The 23,919-nt window shown below is 42.6% G+C and overlaps 1 protein-coding gene across 10 annotated transcripts in view; it reads left to right on the top strand.

Annotated features, from left to right (window-relative positions):
- Positions 1-12,202: 12,202 nt before the first annotated feature.
- The window catches only part of DTNA (dystrobrevin alpha), a 333,077-nt gene continuing 321,360 nt past the window's right edge, over positions 12,203-23,919 (top strand). For 3 of the 10 annotated variants that reach the window (XM_057503964.1, XM_057503957.1, XM_057503962.1), the window contains exon 1: positions 12,203-12,440. The gene's annotated coding sequence lies outside the window, so the exon portion shown is untranslated. The remainder of the gene's footprint in view (positions 12,441-23,919) is intronic. The other 7 variants (XM_057503965.1, XM_057503966.1, XR_008998277.1 and 4 more) reach the window with 5 other exon arrangements.

The following is a 23,919-nucleotide window of genomic DNA, read 5'->3' as shown; positions in this document are numbered from 1 at the left end:
AATGCTTTTTAAGGTATACATAAATAAAAAGAGGACAATTTCAAAATCAGGAAATGTTCATGTCTAGTTGGCAACACAAATGATGCCAACCATGGATCAGGAACTGGGCACGAAGGTAAAGCTTTGGGTCATGATAAAACTTTACAAGAGGTCCACCATCCCTGCTTCTGTCAGTCTGGCTGACTGACATAAAAAAGGGGAAAGTAAGAGCCTCATATAAATTAAAAAGCATTGAAGCCACAGAGAATGTTAGAGCTGATCTGATAATGCAAGTCAGGGGCAAAAAAGCAGAAATCGCAGGAGAGTCATGCATCTGAGGTACAAATAAAAGAGAGGCATCTTAATAAAGAAAATTTGCATATTAGTAAATATATTATCAGCTCATAAGAATATACTTTGAAACATCTCAAAATGTAATCCCCTAAAAGGTAAAATACCATTATTTCCAATAATAAATTTTAATTACAGATCTACCTACAAATTTGATAATACATTTTTAGAGATAATGACTTTAGTTTCAGCTCCCCACCCCCTTTGCAGCATGAAATAAATTATATGGTATTTACTGTAAGGGTTACCTTTTAAATTAAAACGTGTGTTTGTTACATGGTTCTTGATGTCTACAGGATATTTGAGCTAAGTCTGTATGACATGTAAAGAATCCTTTCAGTGGGAAATAAGTAGGGCAAACTGATTTCACACAAGTAAATTTGTTTTGACTAAGCTTTTCACGCTGTAACAGGTTTCTTTGGTATTATAAGAACATTAGGTTTTATTTAGAAATCATCAAAAAAATTTTGACATTTCCCTGAGACAATGTGGATAGATATTGAGAGAATTCATTTTCAGTAAATGCACTTTTTTTGGCCTTAGTTGTTTGGATTGATCATCTACACTGATCAAATGTATTTGTTATTAATGCTCCTGATTTATTCAGTATTATTCTTAGTTATGTGTATCAGGATATTCTGTATTCTTGGGCAAAAGAAAAACATTCAGCCCCAAAGCAGTTAAAGAGTGGGTTAAAAACAGTGCTAGCAGTCAGGTGGGTAAATTCTAAGCACCTTCTGTAAAGCTCTCCTCTGCAGCTGGTTGGTTGTCACTTTGCCTCAGCGACAGCACTGAACTTCCATCTCAAACATTTTCATTTTGTCGATGGTACACTGAGAAAATGAGCTCTCCTGGGTGTGAGGGTGTGCAGTGTGTAGCCCGCTGGGACGCGGGCCAGCGCTGTGCGCACCGAATAATCGCTTCCACAGGGCAGGTAACCACTGCTCCAAGCGACGACAATTCCCCCGTCCTGACGTGAGGGAGCAAAACGCACTTGGCCACTTTCACCTGTCTCCAGGCCACGTCCTCCCCTTCTGTCTGGGGACACGGGTGAAGCAGAGAGTTCTTCCCCAGAGTAGCTGGTCAGAGGGAGGCCAGCTGTGGGGACGTGGTGGCCGAGCATGGTGGGGGGACCACTGGCAGCACCTAGGAGGGAGGCTGTGCCCCGAGCATGGGGGGCTGTGGTCAGCTCAGCGGGCGGCAAGCGCAGGTGGGGTGAAAGGAAGGGAGCCCGGAAGCAGGAAGAGAGGGACGTTGGAAAAAAACGTGGACAGGAACCAGATTTGCTGATTTGGTGATTTTGCTAAAATCCACCTCTTCTGCAGCAATCTCCGAGATACTGTAAAGCCATTAGGGTTGGCCACATGCTGACGCTTCCAGTTTAGCTCCAATAGCCTGTGTAAACTCCTGGATTATAAGTCAGTGTTACAAACTATGCCTGGGAACCTATCTAGTTGTATTGTTTTTGAGAGTGACTGGAGGGAGGTATACTGAGTCTGGATAAAGTGAAGGCTCTGGTGGCCGGGATTCTCACCTGGCCCTGGCTGGCTAGCTCACTACACACGTGTGGGCAATGCTTGTTATTGACCCTGTATAAAGAGCTCCACCCAGTGCTCTGGGTGACATGGTGGCACAGCTGCAGGAGAGCAGAGACTGGAGTGGAGGCAGCACCGAGGACAGAGACTGAGACGGCTGCAGGGGCAGAGAGGCCCAGGGGCAGAGACTGGCCTGCTGCACGCAGACTTGCTCTGAGTGGGCAGGTTTCTAGCGATTGACCTGCCACTTTGGGAATAAAGTTGGGTATAACCCTTTCACCCCAAGAACGTTCCACTGTCATTTCATTGGTCTCACTGAATCCACAGTGAACTTGCCCGGGGCTGAAACCCATTAGCAAGACAGTTGGTATAGTTGGCAGGATTCATAGTTGACCAAGGAGAAAAAACAGGCTGCCCTCATGGAAGAAGTGTTTCAGCGGCTGCCGCTATGGACAGAGAAACATCCAAGTGTCCCCTGTGGACATGTGGTGCTGGGAAAGGGTGGAGGACTGGGGTCCACCCCAAGATAAAGAAAATTTGTTGGTAACTGAAATGGCATCACTACAAGGTTCTGTGGAAATGGTAAAGGATGTTGTGGTGGCCTGAGAAGAAGCAGCGCCAGAAGGAGTGGCACAAGAAGCATCAGCTCAAGAGTGCAGGCTGACAGGTGCTGTGGGGCAGGTGGAGGATGTAGTGAAGCCGTCAGCCCCAGAAATGGAGGAGCAGAGGTTTGACAAACAGGTGGGGAGGAGGTCCTGCTGTTGCCGGAGGCATCAGCCCCTCCTCAGTTGAACCCCCACCTAGTTAAAAGCTGGTGGAAAGCCAGAAGGACTTGGAAACCGCAGGTTCTTCCAGGAGAGGTGCAGCCTCCTCCCCAGGTTCTGCTTCTATCCTCAGGCTCAAGCACAAAAGGAAACAAGGTCTGCATCATGAAGGAAGAATTTAACAGGTGCTGTGAAGGTCACAAGGACCCAGATGTGGGTTGGTTTGAAAAGGAAGGAGCAGACAGAGAGAAATTGGATGACTGGAGCTGTGGGAAGAGCTGAGACTGGAGCAACAGTTCCACCTGATGAGGACAAAGCAGAAGCCAGAGACAAAGCAACAAGATCAGCCTGTGTGTCTGCAAGACATTCTGCTGGAGATGCTGGAGAAGGTGGGTATTATAAGGGCCCACCCATGGTTCTTTTACAATGCTCCAGCTTCCCTGCACAGGGACCATTGCAGAGGATTGAGGGCACATAGATTGAGAAGCAAGAATCCTGGAGGGGTGGAGTGTGCATAAAGTGAAGGTTCTTATGGCCAAGATTCTCACCTGGCCCTGGTCGGCTAGCTCACTACACACGTGTGGGCAGTATGTTGTTATTGACTCTTTATAAGAAGCTCTGCCCAGTGCTCTGGGTGACACAGTGGCATGGCTGCAGGACTGAGGACAGAGACTGAGACGTCTGCAGGGGCAGAGAGGCCCAGAGGCAGAGACCGGCTTGCTGCATGCAGGCTCACTGAGTGGATGGGATTCTAGTGATGGACCTGCCACCATGGGAATAAAGTTGGGTATAAACCCTTTCATCTCAAGAACGTTCTACTGTCATTTCTTTGGTCTCATTGAATCCATAGTGAACTTGCCTGGGGCTGAAACCCATTAGCAAGACACTGAGAGACATCTTTAGGGCTGACTGATCAGAAATTACAAATGCTATTTCTAAAGAAAGTGCAAGTTTTCAGCATTTCTCCATTCAACATGTAGAAAATGGGAGAATTCTTATATTCTTTTGAAACAAAGCCCACAAAGGTGCCTACCTCTCATTGTTATTAGGCTCAATAAAGACTGTGAAAAACATTTGGAAATATCTAAAGTGCTTTTAAAATATAAAGTGTTGTTATTCCTATTGTCTATTCTAAATACTGCAAACATAACTCTTTCTCGCCCACTTTAGCATGACTGTGACTTGGGTTTCCATTTACCTCCCTGATTTTCAGTGTTAATTCCTTTTAAACAATGTTATTTATAACATGGATATTTGCTACCATTATCATTCTTATTAGTGCTTTATAATGATAGGACAGTCTATTTTTCCTAATGGGTACTATATTTGAATCCACTTTTTAAAAAAATCCACTCAATTTAAAAAATTGAGATCATTCAGGGTAGCCTCTACAGACTGACACCTGGTATTTTTTCCATTAAATTCCAGTATGCTTATCAAAAAACAATGTTTGATAACAATAAGAAAGTCTATGATTTCCTAAATTTATTTGCCATGCACCAAAATTTGGAAAATTTTAGCTTTCAGCTGAAAGTTGAGCCTTTTCCTTCTCCTTTTGCATTTTCTTCTTCCTGTAATTCCTTACTTCCTTTTTGTTCTCACCACCCCTCATTCTTCACTGCTTCCTCTTCAGCTTTCTCCTTGACCTATTCTCCCTCACACCCCATTTCTCTTCTCTTTATATTATTAGAACTCTGGTTACCTGCTGAATTTTTTTATATACACCCAAACAAAAGCTACCTAAGAGTGCTCTTTGTGAGAACTTTTACAATGTAACGACAAACACCCATTTAGTGTTTCCATGAATGTGGTGCAGGTGAAGGGCAGAGGTACCCTTGGCCAATGAGATTCTGTGATGGTCAAAAACACACTGAAAGATGTGGCACACAGAAATGAATGAAATAATTTTGACATGGAACAGAAAGTAAGTAGGTTAAAAAGATAAAGGAGGGAGGAGCCAAGATGGTGGCATGAGTAGAACAGCAGAAATTTCCTCCCAAAACCATATATATTTTTGAAAATACAAAAATACAACTATTCCTAACAGAGAGACCAGAGGATACACTACAATAGCCAGGCTACATCTACACCTGCTAGAACCCAGCGCCTCGTGAAGGGGGTAAGATACAAGCCGCGGCCTGGTGGGACCCAAGCACCCCTCACCCCAGCTCCCAGCAGGAGGAAAGGAGCTGGAGCGGGGAGGGAGAGGTAGCCCAGGACTGCTAAATACCCAGCCCTAGCCATCCATACCAGGAGCGCAGACACACATTGCATGGTGTGCTGGATACTAGGGAAATGGGATAGTGAAATGTACAAACAGGTCCCTGCAGCTGGCATCCCTGGGACAAAAGAAAAGCGAGTGCTTTTTAAAAGTCTTAAAGGGACTGGGGCTTCCCAGTTGGATGGAATCGTCCTGGAACACACAGCCCAGTAGGCCAGGAATCCTGAGGAAATTCAGGCACCCCAGCCCCCTGGGTGGCAACACAGCCGGAAGCCCCTCATGGTGATAAGCAGCCAGTGCAGCCAGGCCACAGTAGCCAAGCAGCCTGAGAGCAGCCATGTCCATAGCAGCCGCCCAGAACTTCCTCCCGGTGCACAGCCGCCTTGGCTAGACCCAGAGGCCACCAACAGAAATCTACCTAGCACAGACAGAGGAGGCTGGGGCAAGGTCCAGAAGGCACAAAGGGGCACCTTTCTTGCAGGAGAGCACACCTGGAGTGCCTGCCACTCCCCGCAGAACTCTGGGCTACCCTGACAGAGGCCCCGTATATGGTGACTCAGGGGATTAACCTAGAGTCTGCTCCAGGTGTGTGGGTAACTGGCACAGGCAGCAGGGAGGGGCAAGGTGACCAACAAGCAGGAAGGGACTTTGTTCTCCTAGCTGACACACGTGCCACCTGCCTGCGACTACCTCTATCACCATGAAAAGGCAGAAGAATTTGGTCCTCTCCAGAATTACCCAAACAACTGTTGAGAGAGGGCCTGGGGAGATAGATATAACCAATCCTCCTGAAAAAGAATTCAAAATAAACATCACAACCATGCTGATGGACCTGCAGAGAAATATGCAAGAACTAAGGAATCAAGTCAGGAGAGAGAAGACAGAAATAAAACAATCTCTGGAAGGACTTAAGAGCAGACTGGATGAGGTGCAAGAGACAGTTAATGGAACAGAAATAAGAGAACAAGAATACAGAGAAGCTGAGGCAGAGAGAGATAAAAGGATCTCCAGGAATGAAAGAATATTAAGAGAACTGTGTGACCAATCCAAACAGAACAATATTCTCATTATAGGGGTATTAGAAGAAGAAGAGAGAGAAAAAGGGATAGAAAGTGTATTTGAAGAAATAATTGCTGAAAACTTCCCCAAACTGGGGGAGGAAATAGTCTCTCAGATGATGGAAGCACACAGATCTCCCAACACAAGGAACCCAAAGAGGACAACACCAAGACATATAATAATTAAAAAAGCCAAAGATCAAAGACAAGGACAGAGTATTAAAGGCAGCCAGAGAGAGAAAAAAGGTCACCTATGAAGGAAAACCCATCAGGCTATCATCAGACTTCTCAACAGAAACCTTACAGGCCAGAAGAGAATGGCATGGTATATTTAATGCAATGAAACAGAAGGGCCTTGAACCAAGGATACTGTATCCAGCACGATTATCATTTAAATATGAAGGAGGGATTAAACAATTCCCAGACAAGCAAAAGTTGAGGGAATTTGCCTCCCACAAACCACCTCTACAGGATATTTTAAAGGGATTGCTCTAGATGGGAGCACTCCGAAGTCTAAATAGGTGTCACCAGAGAAAATAAAATCACACCAAAGAAAGCAGAACAACCAAATACTAACTAAAGCCAAAAAATTAAATCAAATATTAACAAAAGCAGTCAAAGGAAACACAAAAGAGTACAGAATAAAACACCTAACATATAAAGAATGGAGGAGAAGTAATAAGAAGGGAGAGAAATAAAGAATCATCAGACTGTGTTTATAATAGCTTAAAAAGAGAGTTAAGTTAGATGGTTAGATAGTAAAGAAGCTACCCTTGAACCTTTGGTAACCACAAATCTAGAGCCTGCAATGGCAATAAGTACATATCTTTCAATAATGACCCTAAATATAAAAGGACTGAATGAACCAATCAAAAGACACAGAATAATAGAATGGATAAAAAAGCAAGACCCATCTATATGCTGCCTACAAGAGATTTACCTCAAACCCAAAGACATGCACAGACTAAAAGTCAAGGGATGGAAAAAGATATTTCATGCAAACAATAGGGAGAAAAAAAGCAGGTGTTGCAGTACTAGTATCAGACAAAATAGACTTTGAAACAAAGAAAGTAACAAGAGATAAAGAAGGACATTATATAATGATAAAGGGCTCTCAGTCCAACAAGAGGATATAACCATTATAAATATTTATGCACCCAATACAGGAGCACCAACATATGTGAAACAAACACTAACAGATTTAAAGGGGGAAACAGAGTGCAATGCATTTGTTCTAGGAGACTTCAACACACCACTCACTCCAAAGGACAGATCCATCAGACCGAAAATAAGTAAGGACACAGAGGCACAGAACAACACATTAGAACAGATGGACCTAACAGACATCTACAGAACTCTACACCCAAAAGCAGCAGGATACACATTCTTCTCAAATGCACATAGAACATTTTCCAGAATAGATCACATACTACGCCACAAAAAGAGCCTCAGTAAACTCAGAAAGATTGAAATTCTACCAACCAGCTTCTAGAAGTAAATTGTACAAAGAAAACAAAAAGGCTCACAAACACATGGAGGCTTAACAACATGCTCCAAAATAACCAATGAATCAATGATCAAATTAAAACAGAGATCGAGCAATATATGGAGACAAATGATAACAACAGCACAAATCCCCAACTTCTGTGGGATGCAGCGAAGGTAGTTCTACGAAGAAAGTATATAGCAATCCAGGCGTATTTAAAGAAGGAAGAACAATATCAAATGAATAGTCTAACGTCACAATTATTGAAATTGAAAAAAGAAGAACAAATGAGGCCCAAAGTGAGCAGAAGGAGGGACACAATGAAGATAAGAGAAGAAATAAATAAAATTGAGAAGAATAAAACAATAGAAAAAATCAATAAAACCAAGAGCTGGTTCTTGAGAAAATAGACAAGACAGATAAGCCCCTAGTGAGACTTATTAAGAGACAAATAGAATCTACACACATCAGCAGAATCAGAAATGGGAAAGGAAAAATCACAAAGGACCCCACAGAAATACAAAGAATTAGAGAATACTATGAGAATCTTTATGCTAACAAGCTGGATAACCTAGAAGAAATGGACAACTTCCTAGATAAATACAACCTTCCAAGACTGACCAAGGAGGAAACAGAAAATCTAAACATACCAATTACCAGCAACAAAATTGAACAGGTAATCAAAAAACTACCCAAGAACAAAAGTCCTGGACCAGATGGATTCACCACTGAATTTTATCAGACATATAGAGAAGACATAATACCCATTCTCCTTAAAGTCTTCCAAAAAATAGAAGAGGAGGGAATACTTCCAAACTCATTCTATGAAGCCTGCAGCACTATAATACCAAAACCAGGCAAAGACCACACCAAAGAAGAAAATTACAGACCAATATCCCTGACGAACATAAATGCAAAAATACTCAACAAAATATTAGCAAACCCAATTTAAAAATACATCAAGAAGATCATACACCATGATAAGTGGATTCATCTCAGGGATGCAAGGAAGATACAACATTCGAAAATCCATAAACACCAACCACCACATAAACAAAAAGCAGGATAAAAACCACATGATCATCTCCATAGATGCTGAAAAAGCATTCGACAAAATTCAACATGCATTCATGATAAAAATTCTCGACAAAATGGGTATAGAGGGCAAGTACCTCAACATAATAAAGGATATATATGACAAAACCACAGCCAACTTCATACTTAACAGCGAGAATCTCAAAGCTTTTCCTCTAAGATTGGGAACAAGACAGGGATGCCCACTCTCCCCAGTTTTATTCAACATAGTACTGGAGGTCCTAGCCACAGCAATCAGCAAAACAAAGAAATAGAAGGCATCCAGACTGATAAAGAAGAAGTCAAACTGTCACTATTTGCAGATGACATGCTATTGTACATAAAAAACCCTGAAGACTCCACTCCAAAACTACTAGAGGTAATATCTGAATTCAGCAAAGTTGCAGGATACAAAATTAATACACAGAAATCTGTTGCATTCCTTTACACTAACAATAAACTAGCAGAAAAATAAATCAGGAAAACAGTTCCATTCACAATTGCATCAAAAAAATAAAATACCTAGGAATAAACCTAACCAAGGAAGTGAAAGATGTATACCCTCAAATCTACAAGATGCTATTAAGAGAAATTGAAAAGGACACTAACAAATGGAAACTCATCCCATGTTCTTGGCTAGGAAGAATTAATATTGTCAAAATGACCATCCTGCCCAAAGCAATCTAAAGATTCAGTGCAATACCTATGAAAATACCAACAGCATTCTTCAACACACTGGAACAAATAGTTTTAAAATTCATATGGAACCACAAAAGACCCCGAATAGTCAAAGCAATCCTGAGAAGGAAGAATAAAGTGAGGGGAATCTCGCTTCCCAACTTCAAGCTCTACTACAAAGACATAGTAATCAAGACAATTTGGTACTGGCACAAGAACAGAGCCACAGACCAGTGGAACAGAATAGAGACTCCAAACATTAACCCAAACGTATATGGTCAAATTAATATACGATAAAGAATCCATGGACATACAATGGGGAAATGACAGCCTCTTCAACAGCTGGTGTTGGCAAAACTGGACAGCTACATGTAAGAGAATGAAACTGGATCATTGCCTAACCCATACACAAAAGTAAATTCGAAATGGATCAAAGACCTGAATGTAAGTCCTGAAACCATAAAACTCTTAGAAAAAAACATAGGCACAAATCTCTTGGACATAAACATGAGCAACTTCTTCATGAACATATCTCCCCGGACAAGGGAAACAAAAGCAAAAATGAACAAGTGGAACTATATCAAGCTGGAAAGCTTCTGTACAGGAAAGGACACCATCAATAGAACAAAAAGGCATCCTACAGTATGGGAGAATATATTCATAAATGACAGATCGGATAAAGTGTTGACATCCAAAATATATGAAGAGCTCACGCACCTCACCAAACAAAAAGCAAATAATCCAATTAAAAAATGGTCAGAGGAGCTGAACAGACAGTTCTCCAAAGAAGAAATTCAGATGGTCAACAGGCACATGAAAAGATGCTCCACATCTCTAGTCATCAGAGAACTGCAAATTAAAACCAGAATGAGGTATCACCTCATACCAGTAAGGATCGCCACCATCCAAAAGACAAACTGTAACCAATGTTGGCAAGGTTGTGGAGAAAGGGGAACCCTCCTACACTGCTGGTGGGAATGTAAATTAGTTCAACCATTGTGGAATGCAGTATGGAGGTTCCTCAAAAAACTCAAAATAGAAATACCATTTGACTCAGGAATTCCACTCCTAGGAATTTACCCTAAGAATGCAGCAGCCCAGTTTGAAAAAGACATATGCTCCTCTATGTTTATCGTAGCACTGTTTACAATAACCAAGAAATGGAAGCAACCTACGTGTCTGTCAGTAGATGAATGGATAAAGAAGATGTGGTATATACATATATATACAATGGAATATTATTCATCCATAAGAAGAAAACAAATTCTACCTTTTGCAAACAACATGGATGGAGCTGGATGGTGTCATGCTCAGTGAAATAAGCCAGGCAGAGAAAGACAAGTATCAAATGATTTCACTCGTCTGTGGAGTATAAGAACAAAGAAAAAAACTGAAGGTACAAAACAGCAGCAGACTCACAGAACCAAAGAATGGACTGACAGTTACCAAAGGGAAAGGTACTGGGGAGAATGGGAGGGAAGGGAGGGATAAGGGGGAGGGGGTGGGAAGAAGGGTGGCATTATGATTAGCATGTATAATGTTGGGGGTGGGCATGGGGAGGGCTGTGCAACATAGGGAAGACAAGTAGTGATTCTATAGCATTTTACTATGCTGATGGACAGTGAATGTACCGTGGTATGTGGGGGGTCTTTGTAATGGGGTAGTCTAGTAAACATAATGTTCCTCATGTAACTGTAGATTAATGATACCAAAATAATAAAAAATAAAGAAAAAAAATAAAACCCAGAAAAAAATGGAAGATATTTGCAGATTATATATATAAAAAGAAACAAACATCTGTATCAAAAAAAGTGGAAGAAAGCCTTATAGAGGTTGATCAGGTTGTCAATTAGCAAAAACATCATTTTAATTTTCTGGATTATGTTTTACTTCTGGAATTTTTCAGCTATTAAAAATGTGTACTTAATTGTGATTTTTCTTATTCTAAATAAATATTTCCCTTTATGTCAAAAAAAAAGGTAAAGTAGTGTTTCTTGTACTTTGTGATAATTCGCTGACACCAAAAACACTAAAATGTTTCACCTGTAGGTCACTTAGTATGTATCTTGTTTCACCAGCTAGAGTAAACTAATGGAGGTCAGGTTCTGTGAGTTAAACTTCTCTGTGGCCTTGGAAACGGCACAGTTATCTGTATACATCGGGCACTCAAAAGGCGTTTGAGCGAAATATATGAACCATCATGAATTTCGTTAGTACCCCAAACACACTGATGATAATTGATATTTCTACGGTGTTTAAGCAACACAAACGAATAGGAACATACATATGGATACACAGACATATATCATACACAAACCCCCAAAAAAGGTAAGAAGGGAAATAATTTAAAACTATGGAACTGGAGAAAATGCTAATATACAGGAAAAAATTACACGAAAACATGTACACAGAGAAAAATGAATTTACAGTCTTAGTGGTGACTAAAAATAATCAAGAATATCTTCATTATTTTCGGTAACATAAGTCTTCAATAATTGATCATAGTGAATAAGCAGCCTGTATCTGTGCAATTAATATTACAGTGAGGTAATGGCTTATGTGCACTTGGGTAACTCATGTTGTCTGACCTATGTTTCTGTGCCTCTGAAGTGACAACGCTGTTTGCCTTCTGGGCCACCTCCTGTACAACGATGCTCTGCAAACAAATGAGGTAATGCTTGGGAGACGTTCACAGCTTGGGAACGAAGCCCACTGCACACATTTCAGATGTAATTACTATTCTATGGTCAAGCCTGGTGCATTATTCCCTCTGTTTTAAATGGAAATTGTACTGTTTGAGACCTTGGATTCTGACCAGAATCTGGATCAACGTAAGAGGAAGATCATTTAAAATTTTAATTCGGAGGCTCTGCTTGGATCCCTTGCACCTGTGAGCGAGAACTGTAGGAAATAAACAAAGCACATAAATCAAGCTTCGAGAGAGGACAGTCTCCATCCGTAGCGGCTCTCTCCCAGGAGCTGCGCGCTCCCGCCCCGAGGCGTCCTCGGCCCGAGCAGGAGCGCGCCGGGGAGCGCGCGCGCGTGCGGCGCGCAGCCGCGGGGCGGGGGCGGGAGCAGGATGAGATCATAGTTCCAGGATCCTCAGGAAACCCTGGCGCGGCGGCTGCCTCTGCTGCGCCCACATGACCCACAACTCTGGCAGCGCACCCGGCCCTCGCAGCTGCCCCGGACACGCCGAGAGCGGCCCCCGCCGCGCGCCCGCGCTTCTCCGCGGACCAATGGACACCATCTAGGAGTTCAGCGAGTCGGGGACTGCGGCGCGCGTCCCTCCAGGTGAGCAGCGGTTGCGGTCCCCTCGGGCCGGGGCGGGGCGGGCGCGGGGGCCGGGGGCGCCCAGCCCGGGGCGGGCGCGGGGCTCGGGGGCGTGGGCCGGACGCGCCCATGCCCGCTCGCGGGGTCCCACCTGTGCGCCGGCACGGCCGCCTCGAGCGCCAGCAGGTGCGGGGCCGCGGCCGGGACCGGGCGGAGGCGCCGTGGCAAGTGGATCTCTGCCCACCGCCCGGTGCGGCCGCGCGCAGCCCGCTCTCTGCCGGCGGCGCGCGTGGAGTTGCTCTCGGAACCTCGGCTGTCCCGGGGGTCCTCGCGGCCCGGCTGCGGGAGGGGGCGTGGCCAGCCGGGCCTTGCGTGGGGAGCCCCGGCCCGGTCCCCTCCGGCCCCGGCGGCTGCGCGCGGTGCGGCGCACTGCGGTGCGGCCGGCGCGTGGTGGGCGAGCGGGGCCGGGGCCTCAGTGCTGCCGCGGGGCGGAGGACGATCCTGGGTCGGCGCGCGGAGGGTGTGTGTCCGGCGCTCCCGCCAGGGACAGGTGGCGGGGCGGTGCCGGGGCCCGGCTCCAGGCCTGGGACTTGGGGGCGCTGCGCCCGGGCAGGCCTGGGGTGCGGCGTGGGAACGCGTGCGGAGCCCGGGCAGTGCGGGCGTCCCCGTGGGGGAGCTTTCGCCTCAGGCTAGTTCCTGCTCCAAAATACCGTCTTTGAGGCGGTGGTTATGCTCGGGTGTCCCTGTTACGGTTATGATCACTTGCTATTTCGTGTGTTTCCTTTTGAACTTCACTGTAACCTATGTTAAAGTATACATACTTACTAATTTCTTTTACAGAAAATACTTTGCTTATTCCGAAAGTAGAAACTTTAGATAGTAAAAAGCTTCCCCACCTGTCCCAGGCACAGGCCTATGGCTTTAGCTTCATTCTCTCAATTCCCACACCACCTCACCGGTAAACGGCACGACCAGCCAGTTTTACAGATGAGGACATGCAGACGCGGGGGGGTGAAATAACTTAACCAAGGTCACACAGTTCACTAGGTGTCACCCTGGTGTGCACTTAACCGGCTCCACGCATATGTAAAAATATGTCCAATCTGTATCTCAGATCTTCTATATTTAATGTATTACCACATCACTATCAAACTCTTAACTATGTGCTACACGTTGGGAGCAATTAACTTTTTCTAACTTTTAAAGCTGTAATTCTGGCAATCTTGGAGCAGTTTCCTTTTGCCACAATTAACCAAATTTCTTACAACAGTCAACAATGAAAGTAGAATTTATCAGCAAAGTTAAGATATTTTAGCAGTTAAGATGTATCAGCAAGGTCACTTATTGTAAAGATGGCTGAATCTATTTGCACTGAATTTTAAACTTCCTAAGGTATTAATCTGTTCTTGGCTCAAAGCACGGCCATCATTATCTTCAGAACACCATCTTGTAGAATTTTTGAGTAAGTTTAATCTCTTTAATCCAGTCATTCTGACAAGAGGTTAGACCTTTTTAAAAGAAGAATTATGCAATTCTCTTTCAACTGTTCGTGATTAAAAGCAGGCTACATTTTGAGGGTGTTCGTGTCTGTGCCTTTTAGCCAGCTGTATGTACTTTATAAAAAGTTGCATGACAGTGAAGACTGAAATAAAAAATGCTCATTAGTTCTAACTTGAAATATTTTAAAGTCTCCACTTGTTTTAAATCAACCATGATGTGAAGGAAGGTCTCAGTGGGGTGAGCTCCAACTGCACATATTTAGAAAATTACTCTCAAGCTTATCACGGAGCTCTCATGCTACTCTTTTATTGGACAGATGTCTTTCTTAAGTCTTCCTCTGTTATGTTTCCAAATAATTTAATTGCTGCTTCACATAATGAGCTTCAAAATTATTGTGACATTCATTGATTTCCTTAGTTCTTGTCTTTCATTTAAAATTAAATATACATATTTCAAGTCCATTCTTATTCAATATTCATGAAAAGAGACTAGAATCCAACTGAACTACATGGAAACATGGTCTTTGGATGTGAAAAAAAATCATCCCACTCTTCAGTGGTTAATCTTCTCCATACCCCAAACTGTGGCTGCATCTTTATTTTGGGGTGCTGTTGTCAAAATAGTTGCATGCCATCAGGCATAGACGTTTTTGACATTGAAGTTGAATCTGAATTTTCTGAGTCTATATAAAATGTTCATTGTTATGAAGGCATCGACCCTATGATGCTCACATGTATCCTTTCTAAACTGATTCACAGCTGTTCCAGTTTCCAAGCTTCTGACTTATTTTAGAGGAACATTTCCTTTCTGCTTTTACCTCATCTGGTGGTTTTGACTTTTCAAGTCTCTCACCTTTAGTTTTGGGAGATTGTACTGTCTGTACTTGCTTGGAGCCCATGTTCCAGTGCTGGGCAGAGATCAGGGGATCTCTGGTTAGCAGAAGGATGACAGCCTGGCCAACACAGAGGGTCAGACCTTAGCAAAATGATTATACCAATAAACTATAGGAGTAAATAATTATACAATAAATTAAACAACAGTTTATTTACAATTTTGGTAAATTCCCTGAAAGAAGGAATTCTATAACAATGCATAATAAAGGATTCTGGACCAGATACAGAGGTCAGAATAGGATGCCCAAGAAGTATTTGTGGAGGTGTGCCGAGTGAGGAGGTGTTTACTAAGCCAGGTTGTCTTCCTAAATGCTTTCGTAAGTGTTCTCTGAATTATCTTCTGAAGCAGAGGACTATGTCTTCCTCTGATTATCTCTACAGTCTGTAATGACCAGGAGACGTACTGTTTCCCGTTATTATTCACCTATCTACACGGGGAGGCTTACAAAACTATTAATACTTTCCAAAGCGCATAGGGCGTGTGCTTTCCTTATCTGGTGGTTATACTGTTTGCAAAGAGTTATTTAAGTTTAATGGAATATAGTCATTTTCTTTTTGTGCCTTAAGAGCTACTTTCAGATTCTCAAAAGTAGTTGTGTGTGTGTGTGTGTGTGTGTGTGTGTATAGTTGTTAAAGTGGCAGGATGTCTAAAAGTAGAAATGCACTTTATTCATGACATTGTCCCTAAGATTCTCTGAGGTGCCCAAGGGAAGAGAAGAGGCCCCAGGGTAAGGATGGTGATAGTAAGTGTTGACTCTGCTGGGGAAATGGATATTAACAGTGTAAAGCTAATATACTGAAATGCTGAATACTTATTTGTAAAGCAAATATACTAAAAATATTGAATACTTCCCATGTGCGGGACATCATTCTATGAACTCTCTGTAAATTAACTAATGTATTTGTCACAGTACCTTATGAAGTCTGCATGAATACCACTGCCCCTGTTTTATAGAAGGTGAAACTGAAGCACGAGGGGGACGATAATCATGACAGAGGCAGAGATGAGCCTGGACTCAGGTGCTCTTGTTCTGTAGTCCACACCGGGAACTGTTGTTGCACAGCACCTGTTCATCGTTTTACTGGTGCATTAAATTCCTTCCCATCATTGCTGAAAATAATAACATCTCCTAATTTGATCCTTTGGTTATTTTCCCTTAATAAAAAAATCAGTGGATAAAAATAGAACTTCCTTTATGTCAATAATTTTTGCCCCACAATTTATAGCCAAAATACAAAGACGAGACTGCTAGGTAATGAGAAATTTTGCATTATATATATATATTTTTTTAATTAAAAAATAGTAACTTGGACATTTGAAACCATTGACATTTTTAACATCAAGAAAAGACACTTTAGCATTGCAGATAACTAGGGAAATATCAAACAGTGGGAAGTTCTGTGACCATTAATAAACTTAGAAGTTTAAGTCACCTGGTTCATTTATCCACATTGTCTCTGTTCAGAGTGTGCACTGCAAGGAAGGTGTAATTATAACATAATTTATGTTTAATCCTTGAGCTGAATTCTCTCTGTAAAATTTAAAAGACCATGTTAATTTTTACATTGGGATCTTTTGATATGACTCATAGTGATTGTTATTAATAAAAAAGCAGTAATTTTAAATATTTTCCAAGTAATGTTAACCAAAGACACATGGTACATGTTAGTGAAGTACTAATTGGTTAAGTGTGCTAATGCATATAGAGATCTTTGCACAGTGTCTGAAAATGCTAGTGTTATTTCTCCCTGCAGATGATGGGAAACATGCAGCTGATGTGATTAATGCTAGTGTGAACCATGAGTCGCGACTCACACACAGTGCACACAGATGTGTGACTCTCTTCTTTGAAGCTGTTGGAAAGGCTTAAGGCAGTGTGTACACTTTCTGTGACTCTTGCATCCCTATTAGGAATGTGGCACATCATTTCTCTGTGTGCTCAGTTTCATAGAAATCTTGGCACCATGGAGTCATAAGTGAACTGTGGCTCTAATTTATACCACAAGGGAAGAAATGCAAGACTTCATTTGACTTGGTGCATGTGCTTGTGTTTGTTATCAACGTGGGGATGCCAGAAAGCACAGCAATGAGCAATTCATCAACTGGAGTTGATAATCTGATGTCACAGTGCAGTGTCCTATTTCAAAGGGTTTTGTGTGTTGGATGTAAATATAAAATACGTTAGTCAGAATAGTTTAGGTCATGCAGTCATACCAAACATCTCTAAAATCTCAGTGACTGAAAATAACAAAAGCTGATTTCTTGCTAAATGTTATGTGCCCATGTTGGTCAATAAAGGACTATTAGACATCTTCATCAGGGATCCAGGCTGACAGAGCACCTGCCGCCCAAACATCTTCATCCTTCATCAGGCACATGGGAACGTGGTGACCCACACACACGTTCTTAAAGGCTTCTGAGGAGGCAGCACCTGCCAGTCCCCCTCATGTGTGGCCTGCCACATGGATCATGTGGCCATTCCTGACTGGAAGAGGGAAGGGAAGTACTGTCCTATCAAGGGCCAAGATGGAAGAAAACTGCAATAGTAGTTAACAGGTCTGATTAATACCACTTAAAACCTCAATTGTTTTATCACCAAAAAGAATTTAGAACTTAATGTAAAAATAGAATCCCCAACAACCGTGCTTTAGAACTTTAGCAGAGGAAGGTAATTCCTGCATAAAACTTCCAGCACAGGAAGCAGAGGCTAACCTTGTGCAACTGATGAGATCCCTCTTTTTCAGTGGAGGTTGTATTTAGTCAGGAATGATGGTAAAGCTGTGGGTTATTTAAGTGCATGCATGAGGTAGCCTATTTGATAGGAAGAACAAACCAAGAATAGTGTCAGGACCTGCAGAGAGCATCCACACTGTTTTCTGAACAGATTTGATAGTATGTACATGGTACAGAAAGCAGAAGGGCTATGTGTGTATCTTTTTTTATCTGCTCCAGTGTGAACAAAAGTATTATATGTGGTATCTTATATTATTGTAAAAAGTAATACAGATAAAAACTTAGAAATCATACTGTATGCTTATTTTACATTACCAACACAATCTGAAAAGTCAGAATATATCCAATCCATACTTTTTAGTCAAACCTCTTATTTTGAGATAATTAGAGATTCACTTGCCCTTGTAAGAAATAATATAGAGTGATTCCATGGTCATTTCTCCCCAGTTTCCCACAATGGTAACATCTTAAAATTTAACAGATAAAAAAACTTAATTAGAAAATGAGCAAAACACAGAGACGTCTCACCAAGGAAGATGTACAAAATGGCAACTAAACACGTGAAAAGATGTTTAACATCATTAGCCATTAGGGGAATGCAAACTAAAACCACAGTGAGATATCATGACACCTGTTAGAATATTCATTGCCAAGTGTATAGAGATTCATTGATTTTTCTGTTTGTCTTATATCTTGAACTTAACTGAATTTATTCTAAAAGATTTTCGTGATTTCTTAGAGTTGTCTTTGTAGAGTTACCATGCCATCTGAAAATGACAGTTTTATATTTTTCTTGCTGTATGCCTTTTGTTTTCTTGCCTTATTACACTGACTAGAACTTTCAGAATATGTTAAATAAGGGTACTAAGAGGGGACGTCCTTACCTTCTTGTGATTTTCAGGGGAAAGCATTCAGTCTTTACTAAGCACAAAATCAGCTGTAAGCTTTTTTGTAGATGCTGTTTATCAAATTGAAGAATTTCCCTTCTATTCCAATTTTTTCCTGTGTGTTTTTGTCATGAATATAAATTAATTTTTGGCAAATACTTTTTATCACCAAGTGATATGACCATTCAGTTTTCCTTCTTTAGCCTGTTAATATGGTGGAGCCAATTGATTTTTGACTATTGAGCTTTGCGTACCTGCAATAAACCCCGTTTAGTCAATACATAGAATTATTTTTATAATCTGTGTGCCAATATTTTGTTCAAGATTTTTGCATTTATGCTCATGAGAGACACTGGTCTGCAGTTTTCCTTTTGGTGCTGTCTTTGTTACTGGCACCTGTGCAATACCAGCTTCATTGTACAGATCACAGCATATTCCCTCCTCTTCTGATTTCTGAGAGAGATTGTGTAGAATTGGCATTAATTCTTCTTTAAGCGTTTAGTAGAATTCTCCAATGAAACCATTTGGGCTGGAAGATTTCTTTTTTGATATATATTTTTTAGGTATGAACTCCATTTCTTTACTGTTTGTATCAGATTGCTAGGACTGCCATAACAAAATGCCACAAACTGTGGCTTACATGACAGAAACGTATTTTCTCACAGCTCTGGAGGCTGGAAACCCAAGATGGAGGTGCCAGTGGGCTGGCTTCCGAGGCCTCCCTCCTGGGCTTCCAGGTGGCTGGCTCTTTGCTTTGTCTTCATGCGGGCTTTCCCATATATGTGCATCCTTGGTGTCCCCTGTGAGCCCAGATTTCCTTCTCTTACACAGACACCAGTCAGACAGGACCCAGCCCAATTAATGCATTTTAGCTTACATTTTAAAGGCTCCATCTCTCACACCTGTACTGGGTATTAGCTCTTTAACATAGGGATTTGGGGAGGACACAGTCCATCCCGTAGTGGTACTTATAGGCTAAACAGACCATCTGTTTTGTATTGTGTGAGTTGTGGTGATTTAAGTTTTTTGAGGAATTGGCTCATTCATCTAAGTTGCCCAACCTATTTGTATGGAGTTGCTCATAACATTGGTTTTTGTTCTTCTGATGTCTGCAGAGACCCTAGTGACATCCTGGCTTCATTCTTGATATTGGTGACTTGTGTCTTCTTGCTTCTGCCATTTTTGCTAGAGGTTTGTCAGTTTTACTGGTCTTTAAAAGACCACATTGTTTGTTTCATTGATTTTTCCCTATTATTTTTCTGTTTTCCATTTCATTGATTACTGCTCTTATGATTATTATTTCCTCCATTCTGCTTGCTTTTGGTTTATTTTGCTCATCTTTTTCTGTTTCCTGACTGGGAACTAGATTATTGGTTTTAGTTTTTTCCTCTTTTCTAACGTATGCCTTCAGTGCTATAAATTTCCCTGTCAGTACTGCCATACATTTTGTACCCCATACATTTTGATATGTTGTATTTTCAGTTGGATTTAGCTCAGGTGCTTTTTAAACTTTTTCTTGAGATTTCCTCTTTGACCCTTGAGTTATTTGGAAATGTGGCGTTTAGTTTTCAAATACTTGGAGATTTTCTTGTTAACTTTCTGTGTTTGGATCAGAGAAACTTATCTGCTGTGTTAACATTCTTCATTTTGATCAGTGAACATAAGCTGTTATGATTTCAATTCTTTTAAATCTCTTGAGACTTATTTTATGGCCGAAATGATGTTTATCTTACATGTCCCATGGGCACCTGAAAAGATTCTGTGTTCAGCCATTGGGGCAGAGTTCTATAAATGCCCACTAGATTCTCTTGGTTCATGTTGCTGATGAGATCTTGTGTATATTTGCTGATTTTCTAATTGTACTACTGATCACTGTGTATGTGAGGACTCAGTTATAATTGTAGATTGATCTTTCTCTTTTCACTTTTATCAGTTTGACTTTATGTATTTTGCAGCTCTCTGATTTGGTGTATAAATATTTGGGATCACTATGTCTGCTTGGTGTATTGACTCTTATTACATAACATTCCTCTTTAAATCTGGTTATTTTATTTGTTCTGATTATCTGATGTTAATATGGACACGGCTTTTTTTTCTTTGGTTGATGTTTCCATTTCTCTTTTTCCAACCTTTCACTTTTAACCTACCTATATCATTGTATTTGATTTGAATTTCTTGTATGTAAAATGTAGTTGGGTCATGTATTTTAATCCACTCTGCCAGTCTTTGTCTTTTAATTGTGTATTTAGACCTTTACATTTACTATAGTTATTGATGTGCTAGGGCTTATGTTTGCCATTTTATATATATTTTTTCTCTGTTTCTGTTTTTGTTTTTAGTTTCTCTAGGTATTTTTCCTCTGCCTGACAGTTACTTGAGCTTTTGTACAGTTCCACTTTTATTTGTCTATAGTGGTTTTAAGTATATCTCTTTGTATAGACTTTTTAGTGGTTGCTGATACATGTATAATCTATCACTGTCTATTGTACTGTCATTTTACCAATTCTAGTGACGCATAAGAGAATTAGCTACCTTTACATCCCTTATTGTCCTCTATTTATAATATAATTGTCTTAAATATTTCCTCTACATACATCAATGTTATAATTTTGCTTCAGCTGCCAAATACAATTCAGTAAGCTCAGGAGGAGGGAGAACGTGCATTTGCATCTTATCCATATTTTTGCTTATCACGTTCTTTCTTCTTTCCAACACCCACTTCTTGCCGTTTTGCTCTGAGAACCTCATCTAGCCATTCTTTCAGGGCAGCCAGATCTCCCGGTGGCAAGGCATCTTTGTGTGACTGCATCTGAGAATGTCGTGATTTTCCCTTCATTCCTGAAGCTTATTTTAACTGGATATAGGATTCTAGGCTAACAGTTGTTTTCTTTCTGCACTTGAAAACGGATGCGCTACTTCCTTACGGCCTCATGGTTTCTGGTTAGAAATCTGCTATCATTGTAGCTGATTTTCTCCCATAGGTGAAGTGTCATTTTTCTCTTGCCCTTTTCAAGATTCTTTTTTTGTCTTTAGTTTCTATAAATTTAACTATGCTGTCAAATATTGGTATGGATTTCCTCAGGCTTATTATGTTTGGCATTCAAGTTCACTCGGATTCTTGAATCTGTAGATTTATGTACTTTGTCAAATTTGGGAATTTTTCAGCTATTACTTCTTTGAGCAGTTTTCCAGCACTGTCCATTTCCTCCTCTCCTTTCCAGGTCCCTAAGACGTGAGTGTGACTTCTTTTGTTACAGCCCACAGTGTATCCATTTCCTGTGGCCGCTGTGACAAGCTGCCACAAATGTGGTGTTTCACACATTCACTCTCTCTCCGCTCTGGAGGCCAGAGTCAGAAATCACTTCACGGGCTCCTTCTGAAAGCTCCAGAGGACAGTGCATTCCCTGGCCTGCCGGCAGTATTCTGATTCGCATCCCTTCGTCCCTTCGCTCCGGCCCGTGCTTGCGGGCAGCTCTCCCACGGCCTTCCTGTTTCAAGGATGCTGTGGTTACATTAGGGCCCACCTGGATAGTCTGTGCTACCCTCAAGACCTTTAATCATGTCTACAGGATCCCTTTAGCAATATAAGGTAATGTCCACAGCTCCCAGAGACTCAGGCCCACCTCAGTGTCTTTGGGACCCATTATCCAGCCTCCCCCACAAAGGTTTCTGGGGCTCCGCTGTGGTTTTCAGTCTTTGTCCTTTGTTCAGACGGGCTGATTCCAATCACTCTGTTACCCAACTCACAGATCTTTCCTCTGCCTCTTCTGTTCTGTTTTTGGGTCTCCCACACATTTTTATATTTGGTGATTGTTTTATTTTCCCAGGTTGTAAAATTTCCGTATGTCCTCTTCCTTTGGTGACGCTTCCTGCTTTTTTTACTTGTTCCAACCACGGTCATAATTGCTCATGAAACTTTTTTATCATGGCTGCTTTAAAACCTTTGCCAGACAGTCCTAACATTGCCAACGTCCTGGTATTGGCACCTGCCAAACGCCTTTTTTCATTCAACTTCTGTTTTCCCAAGTTCTTGGTAATATGAATGATTTTCAGGTAAGACCTGTTTTCTTACTCTGAAGAGCTTCCAGACCTGACCTAAGTCTGCTGTTCAGTGTCCACTCACCCGCAGGCCAAGCGGGGCCGGCGCCCCTCGCCGCTGCTGGGCGGGGCGGAAGCACGGGTAACCCCCGGCACCCCCTGGGCCCGGAGTTCAGGCTCCTCTCTGGGCGCGGTCGGTGCGCCTCTGGTCTCCGAGGGCAGCCCCGGGCATGGAGGCAGCCGTCCGGAGGCCCCTTGGGGAGACGGGGCGGGGGCACCCAGTGCTGCCGGCAGGGGCGCGAGTCCGCACTCCCCATGGGGCCTCTGCAGACTCTTCCTTGGGGCGGGAGGCAGGGGGTCTCGTTGCCAGCTGGGGGGACAGGCAGCTTGGCCTCCTGTGGTCGCCTTGGTGGGGGTGAGGGCAACTGGGGCGTCTGTCACAGGCCAACGAGCATGGAATCCTTGGCCCACTGCTCGTCTTTGTTGGGATGGGCGCAGAGGGGCCAGGACTTTGTTTCTTAGTTGGCCGGAGTGGAGCAGGTTCTGCCCAGATGTTCCACTGTGCTCCGCTGCCGCCTGTGGCCGGAGAGACCCGGCCTTACTCGGCCTCTTCGTCCATGCCTCTTGGCATTTCTGGGTGTCCGCTCTCCTCCAAGGACCTCAGAGCCCACCACTGCCTGAGTCCCAGGCGTCCTGGCCGGCCTGCCCTCTCTCTAGCTTCCAGAGTCTGCATCAGGGGTGACATCCAGGGTGTCCACCTGGACATAGTGGGAGGGGTGGGGAATAGGGCTCGTTGCTCTGTGAGGACTGGCTGCTTCGCTGACCAGTCCACACGTTTTACTCAAGTGTAGACTGAAAAATACCACTTGACGCTGATCTCAGCCTGGGGCTCGGGTTTGCTGCTGAGCTGGTTTTGAACAATAAGCATTCTAGCAGTCAGCAGGATAAGGAAGCACGTGCACAATGGTGCTGATAGGACCCAGCACACGCCGTCGGTGCTAAGGTTCAGGGACCGCAGGGAGGGCCTTTCACTCCAAGTCCATGCTTTCCGCTCTCCTGGGAAACCATCGCTGCAGCTGTAGCAAGATGGAAATCCCCCCATTCTCATAGACAGTCATTTCTGGCAGAGCTCTGAGCCGACACCATCCCAGCCCCGCTGAACTCCCACCACATGTGCTTTATTCTCAGGAACATTAATCCACCTGAGATGTAGTTTTGGATCTGGAAGCATGTGGGGGAAAATGTTGGTAAGCTAAGGAGGAAGCAGTAAACACAAAATCCATGTTTACACTTTGGGGAGCACCTACCAGAGAGCATTCATGTTAATTTCTCTTGATGTGAAATTATACACTAAAAATAAATATACTGATTTTGTCAAGTTGTTCACTACTCAGTAGATAAAGTACGAGAAATGGGGCTCAGAATTTTTTGCCTGAAACCAATATTCT

The sequence above is a fragment of the Manis pentadactyla genome, chromosome 6 (assembly GCF_030020395.1).
Source record: "Manis pentadactyla isolate mManPen7 chromosome 6, mManPen7.hap1, whole genome shotgun sequence".
Taxonomy (NCBI): domain Eukaryota; kingdom Metazoa; phylum Chordata; class Mammalia; order Pholidota; family Manidae; genus Manis; species Manis pentadactyla.
The sequence above is the reverse complement of the archived record's forward strand: the minus strand, read 5'-3'. Positions and strand labels throughout refer to the sequence as shown.